Source organism: Simochromis diagramma, unplaced genomic scaffold (assembly GCF_900408965.1).
Source record: "Simochromis diagramma unplaced genomic scaffold, fSimDia1.1 OVJJ01000386.1, whole genome shotgun sequence".
Taxonomy (NCBI): domain Eukaryota; kingdom Metazoa; phylum Chordata; class Actinopteri; order Cichliformes; family Cichlidae; genus Simochromis; species Simochromis diagramma.
This window is the reverse complement of record NW_024387210.1, coordinates 137,875-144,078: the sequence shown is the minus strand read 5'-3', so window position 1 is coordinate 144,078 and position 6,204 is coordinate 137,875. Positions and strand designations below refer to the sequence as shown.

Below are 6,204 nucleotides of genomic sequence, written 5' to 3'. Positions count from 1 at the left end.
AATCTGCTTTTTATTGTTTGGGGTTCTGCTCCACAAGTCTGAGTTTCACAATGAAATCAGTTGATGTGAGTTGGAGAAATTAGTCATTTGAATCAGTTTAACCACTCTGTCATCATCATAGAAAGAATCAAGTTTGATATCAAATATATCATTTTGATCTTGAAGGAAATCAGTGTTCTTCTTTGGTGCTCTATAGATTCTAAAAAAAGGGATACTTGGTTTTGTTTGTAAATCAGCAGCTAAGTATTTCTAATTGGGACACCATCTTCTGTGAGAAAGGTTTACACAAGGAACATTCAATCTGATTCATTTTCACTCATTAGATTATTATTATTTTTTTGTTTTGTTTTTTGCCTGTCCCGTTTGGCTCTTTTGCCATCAGAATTATTGTCTAAAGGCAAAGAAAGATGCCCAACGGATTTACTTTACCAAATTGACCATCCCAGCCTTGCCATAATGGTCCATTTGATTCACCTTTTATTGTTTATTTTATTTTCACTTGCTGAATACAGGACAGACTTGACGGGGGGAAAGAAGGGGAGAAAGAAAGAGGGAAAGAAAAACAGCTGAGAAGAGGGACGGGGGAGAAGGGCAAAAAACAAAAACAAACAGAATGAGCCCCACACTCCAGACCGCAGTCGGACGGCCAACTCCTCCTCCTAGCGTGAAGAGGGAGGCAGCTGGAGATGGGGAGGGAAGGAAGGGAGGGGCAAGTGACCCCTCCCTGGGGCCAGCTCCCCCGCTGACCCCAGTAGGCACCCCCATACTCCGCGACCCGCCAGGGAAAGGGGGCCCAGGCCCATCCAGACCGGGGCCCACACTGTAAAAAAAAATCTGTCAAATTTACGGTAAAATACCGGCAGCTGTGGTTGCCAGGAATATACCGTGTAAAAAATGTGGAATCTGTAAAAGACAATACGGTATACTGGTTTTGTAACCCTAATTTTTAAGGTAGACAACGTATTATTTTACCAAAATCATGATAGAAAAAAACAAATATATTTGTCAATTATACAGCAATTTAATGTAAAAAATGCAACTTTCCATAGCTTTTTACGGATATTTGCAGTAAAAAAAAGTTATAATATAATAATATTTACAGTAATTTGTTGTTAATTTAACAGTAATAGGATAGACCCTATTATTGTAAATAACTGTAAAAATAACAGAAATATGTTAAACCTTATTAAAACCTTTGACAGTAAAAAACACAGTGAAATTGTATAACAAATTACAGCATTTTATTTTGACCAGATACATTTTACGGTAAATTCCTGGCAACCACAGCTGCCGGTATTTTACCGCTAAAAATACAGTACAATATGAGGAACATAAATGGTTTACCGTACATTTACATTTGCAACCGCTAAATATAGAAAAATCTAAAGATGCTCATATACAACCAAGGTAGAGGATATTACTGATAAACAATGAGAAAATTTGACATACCATTTGAAAACAGACTAAACATATCATTTTCTCTATTCCTACAAAACAGCATAGATCTTGAGAATACAGCATGTGTCCATATATATGGCTGGTAATCCATGGAGGAATGAATAAACATGAAACAAAATATTACCTGCCCCTGACCTATCAACAGTAATGAGTCACTGGGTCCTGCCTTGGTGAAGGAAAGGACTCGGTGGAGTTTCTAATGCGCATGGTGTTGAAGATACAAGCTCTGCAGGAGTACTTCAATGTCCATCAGGAGTTCACTTTGGACTGGCAGGATCCCCTCTGCAGCAAAAAAAATGGATAAAGTTTGATCAGTGCTTGAGCAAAATGCACAGAAATGAACAAAACGTGCTGCCAAAAACAGATCTAATGATAAATGATTTCTTAAGTGTAAAATATGCAGTTCTTAAAGGATAGCTATTGTCAAATTGCAACCTGGGCTGTTTTTTTTTGTTTTGTTTTTTTTTTTTTTACTGGAAACGAGACAAACATATATCTAAAAGCATAATTACGACAAACAAGCCGTTTTTGAGATTGACCGTGATTTTGTTTTGTGGTCAATAGCCAGTGAATGGGAATACTAGGAGGCCGGGGCATAAATTTGAGCACATCAAAATCGATACAGTAAAAAAAAAAAAAAAAAAAAAAAAAAAAAACCAACAGCCCAGGTTGCGTTTTGGCAATAGTTATACTTTAAATCTACTTATGTAAAAGTGATACATAGACAACGCAGCCCTAATCACAATCATAATTTGTTGGAAAACGTATTTAAGTTTCGTATTGATTTATCATAGAACTTGAAGTTAATGGCTGAATGCATGGTGAAGAGACCTATCATTCAATCTACATTTTATAGCGTATGAAACTGCTCACCTGGACATGAACCTGAGCTCGGCTGATTAAGATTAGTGTCTCCTGTCCATCTTTTGATTGGTAATTTTTGATTGATTGATTGATTGGTAATTTATTTCAACATGTGAACAATATACAAGTACATTTAGAAAAGAAATAAGAGAGGAAAAAAAATACTATACAAATTACATACAAAAAAACATACTGATTAATTTACATGTTGAAAGGGAGTGGGAAGAAGTATACACTTATTTAATCCCACCCCTTTGCCATAAATTATCAGTGAATATTTAGTCAGCTTCCTTACTGATATAATTTGTAATAAAAATAGTGAACAGATTTCTGATATACTATATACTATAATATCACATCATGAATTTTTTGTTTGTTTGTTTGTTTTTAAATAGAGACATTCACTTAATTTAAATATTTTCCTTTTCTTTATAGATCGAGAAGATCATATTTTTATAACTCTTTTTGAACAGTTTTATGTTTGGACATTGCTTTAATTCCATATTCAGTTTGTTCCATAGTTTCACTCCATGAACTACTTTAGCAAAACTTGAATAATACCACTGCTTACCTCTCATTGAATCTTTGGGTGCAGACTTAATTGAAGAGCCTCGTATAAACAGGCAGGGTGTGATGTTTAGGGAAACCAAAGAATACAGCCGCCATCATTTCTGCCAGAAGACTCATGGGGTGCAACGAAGCTTTCATTGTGGACTGGCTAGATACCTTCTGCATTCAGAAAGAAAACAAGAAGGGCATACACCATAAACAATAATAACTGACAAAAATAATGAGACAAGAAATTAAAGTAACAAAATAAGTGCAAATCAAGTTTCCCTGTGTTGCAGTGTAGCTGAATGTTTTTCAACAATTTGATTTACGGTAAAACACATACCAAATATTTCCAGCCAAGGTTTGTTTCAATCTTCAGCATGTTTTTCCTGCCATTGTCTTGAAACTGTTTCATCTGTCCCTCTCATTTGATGCTGTTTACAAAAACAAAACAGCAATATTGTAAAGGGAAAAAGGAAAATTAATTTAATGGAAAAAAAAAAAAAAAAAAAGATTATGACCTGAAATCTCACCATTTCCTGAGAGTCACAGGTCCTTTGAGTATCCTTATGGTTTCTGCTCAAATTCAGTGTCTGAAAAGGGCAGGAACAAAACAAACCTTTTTAATCATAATAAAGACAAAATAAGATTTAGAGACAGACGACAAAGAAATGTGTAAAATATCTTCTTGAATCTGTTTACTTTACTAACCTTGAAAGAGACTCTTGGGTCTTAGCTGTGCCACCACCCTTAAACCTTAAAACAGATGGAGACGATATGCTGGCCTGCCTTGAAATTTCCATATTTGGTGCTGTAAAACAATATCACAAACAATAGATTAATTGTACTTTTTGGACCTTGGCCAAAGCATAATAGAAAAAACAGAAAGCCCTTCATGGCTATTGTGCAATGAAATCATAATACTTACTGGTTTGTTTCTCAGATGTCTCCACTCCTAATGATTGTAGTGCCTCCAGTACAATTTCAAGGATTGAGGCAGACAGGTCCGGCAGCACCTTAGTAATGGAACTCCTTATGCTGTCCCCCATTTCCAAGATGTCTGATAAAAGAATGTGAATAAAGGTCAATTTACACCAAGTGGTACCTTTGGTCTTAAAATATGAAGCTGATCTTGCTTGATACTACACTTTTATACAGTGTTTCGTAAGTACCAAACTAACAGCACCATTATTGTGACAGCACACTGTGTTTCAATGGAACCATTTGGTACCCATACTTCATGTAAGATGTTAATGGATAGAAATCAATTAAGTCAATGGGTTTTGACCAAAAAAATCATTTGATTTAAACAGCTTACTATCACTTATGTCACACAGAACATCAGCAGGAGGCTCAGTAGAGGGCTCTTCTGATTTCTGCCACAGATCAGACTCTAGCAGACATCTCAAAGTCTCTCTTAAAGGCACATAATAGACAAACCTATCTTTTCTGTTTTCATCTCTCCCTAAAAATATTTTCTTTGGTTCCACATAGTTGAAGGCTTTTTTAAAGATCTGAGCTCTGGAGTGCACTGTCCTCAATGGCCCGGTATGACATGCAGAAAAAAGATCATAGCTTTTGACAGACTCGCAGACTTTGTTGATGTCCTCCTCTGATAATGATGTGTCATCTTTTAACAGTGATGCAAGTTTACCCAAACTGTATGTCTGTCCCAACTCATGCATGTTCTGCATTTCCTCTACAATGTTCTGTATGGTTGAAGCAGGCAGTAGAAACTGACCCTGCAATTTTAAGTAGAATAGTGAAACGTTTCTCAGAAAAAGATCACAGAATTCAGGGGGCATTTCCATGTTATCTTCATGTGTAATAGACTGTGCAGCAGGCTCGGAAATCAAGGGTACAAAGTCATCTGATGTGGTTGGAACAGATGATGATTGACATGCAGACTCTCTATATAAATCACCAATGCTGCTGTCTTTAAACTCTGTGTTTACGTGACATGTGAGCAGTAAAAGATGATTTAACTCTAAAGGTATTTGTGCATCCTCTTACTGGACAAGTGACCACGTGTCCTTCCACAATATGGCTCTTCAGATGAGCTATTAACTCTTTAGAGTTCTGACACTGACGTTCACACATCGCCATTGCACATGTAAACGAAGAAACCACCGCCACACCAGTGACATGGGTGGGGGCAGAGTGTCTTCGGTAAAAATGAGCCTTAAACGCGCCATACCTGGTGTATGTCTGCTTGCAGCCTGCTTCAATACACCGAAAGAAACAACGTGGCTCATTCCGATGCAGTTTACAATGAAGCACGTAGCCCCTTGATGACTGAACTACCTTACCACAGAAATTACACGTTAACATAACTCCATGTACTTTGGTAATTCCTCCCTAGCGAATTAAGCACGCCATATACAGAAACTAATCCAGAGCAATGCTTCCCTCGCAACAGTAATGCTAACTCAACTCACAAATGCTAACTAAATTCACAACCTCACTCATAAAAAACGAACTGCTAAAATTATCTATAAACGCTGGGCTGGTGGATTTTTATAACAGAGATAATTGAAGTCGCATGTACTCACCTCACCTCGAACTAATTGTAAGCTGCCAGGATGTCTACAAATTCCGAAGATGCTGTGGTCCAAGCAGCAATAAATGGCGCTAATTTACCAGTTTAAAACTGTGTCCGTTAGCGAAGCCAACTTGAGTCTCCTGCATGAAAAAAAGAGCGGTTGGCACACAGCTCAGCAGCGCGCCGCGCTATTGGTCATTTTCAGGTGACGTCATCCCGCAATGTAACGTCGCTCTTTGTTTCTTTAGGAGGTTCGAATTTGATCAGAAGTCACGTCTGCAGACCGCTGCAGCCACGTCTTGCCTTGCTTCCCCTTTTTTTGGTGAAATGGTTCGCTCATACTGCACAATGTTGCTACCAGATTTTTTTTCTCTGCAATTCGAACGTAAAACGTCTGTACACAGTTTACCAGCAGTTTAGCTACCAATCAACAGCGATCACACAAATTCAAAATTTAAGGCCGACCCACTTAAGGTGGTCTGATAATATGGCGTGAAACACAACAACATAAAGTTGTTTTAAAATAGTAATAAAAAAAGATTATTGAAATCAATTTTATTCACAACCATAAACTTTATTTTTAACATCTTCTTTTGCTGTTGATTTTTTTATCAGAAGGTTAACAATGATATACTGCAGGCCTAACTTTTAATCTGTATATCAGTATCTGAATTTTAAAATAAAAAAATACTATCAGTTTTATTGTCTTTCACTGCTGATATTTGCTTTTTTTTTAATGGTATGTACTGGTTGTATTATTACGGTGGACCCTATTTTTTAACATCTTG

The 6,204-nt window shown here is 36.9% G+C and overlaps 1 long non-coding RNA gene across 3 annotated transcripts; it reads right to left on the bottom strand.

The window, feature by feature from the left end:
* Positions 1-1,386: 1,386 nt before the first annotated feature.
* Positions 1,387-5,934, bottom strand: LOC120746457. Of its 3 annotated transcripts, none has more exons than XR_005698857.1 (7): positions 5,432-5,934; positions 3,803-3,934; positions 3,586-3,685; positions 3,408-3,467; positions 3,218-3,308; positions 2,894-3,051; positions 1,387-1,740 (listed from the first exon to the last, which is right to left on the bottom strand). It is a non-coding gene; the product is annotated as an uncharacterized LOC120746457 (long non-coding RNA). The 3 variants fall into 3 exon arrangements; XR_005698856.1 differs by having other exon boundaries at positions 1,388-1,740; positions 5,427-5,934; XR_005698855.1 differs by lacking the exon at positions 5,432-5,934 and having other exon boundaries at positions 1,391-1,740; positions 3,803-5,406.
* Between the last annotated feature and the right edge of the window lie 270 nt (positions 5,935-6,204).